The sequence below is a fragment of the Ornithorhynchus anatinus genome, chromosome 1, assembly GCF_004115215.2.
Source record: "Ornithorhynchus anatinus isolate Pmale09 chromosome 1, mOrnAna1.pri.v4, whole genome shotgun sequence".
NCBI classification, from domain to species: domain Eukaryota; kingdom Metazoa; phylum Chordata; class Mammalia; order Monotremata; family Ornithorhynchidae; genus Ornithorhynchus; species Ornithorhynchus anatinus.
In genome coordinates, this window is record NC_041728.1 from 83305476 (window position 1) to 83306294 (window position 819).

At 40.3% G+C, this 819-nt stretch overlaps 1 non-coding gene across 1 annotated transcript; it reads right to left on the minus strand.

Moving 5' to 3' along the window:
• Positions 1–203: 203 nt before the first annotated feature.
• Positions 204–341, minus strand: LOC114815889. Its single transcript, XR_003763686.1, has one exon. It is a non-coding gene; the product is annotated as a small nucleolar RNA SNORA7 (small nucleolar RNA).
• Between the last annotated feature and the right edge of the window lie 478 nt (positions 342–819).

The window sequence follows — 819 nt, forward strand, 5'->3', positions numbered from 1 at the left end:
GTCTCTGACCCATGGCAACTCCATGGACACATCTCTCCCAGAATTCCCTATTTCCGTCTGCAATGGTTCTGATAGTGTATCCATAGAGTTTTCTTGGTAAAAATATGGAAGTAGTTTACCATCACCTTCTTCCATGCAGTAAACTTGCGTCTCCACCCTTGACTCTTTCCTATGCCACTGCTGCCCAACAAGGGTGAGATTTGACTTGTAGCAGAATCCCTTTCACTCTCTAGCCACTGTGTAAGCTAAGAATGGAATGGGTATGCCTCTGCTTGACTCTCCCTCCCGTAGCCAAGACTGGTAGAGTACTGGAAACTCACCAGATGCAATCCTGAGATGGGATTTAGAAGTTAGACATCCTTAATTGTGAAGTTCTTAGTACAGTTGTCTGCTTTATTTTGCTAAAACCAAACATTCTTGGCTAAGAAAAATCTATCTTCATACAATTTTACATTTTACTAATATAGGCACTGCTTTCGCGGAAAGCACAGAACACATTTCAACTAGATAAACCTTTTAGAAGAGATATTCCAACACATTTTAAGTTCTGAGGGATTAGCATTTCAATGAAGCAGATAATGTTTCCTAGAAAACCTGAGTTTGAATATATTTTTTACTTTAAGCCTGAGCATAAGATGTATTTATGTAGCATATGTATTTGGGAACTGGTGTGGCCTAATGGAATGAGCATGGACCTTGGAGTGGGAAGACTTGGATTCATTCAATAGTACTTATAAAGCGCTTACTATGTGCAGAGCACTGTACTGTAATCCCAACTCCACTACTTCCCTAATGTGGACCTTGGGAAAGTCACCTTCT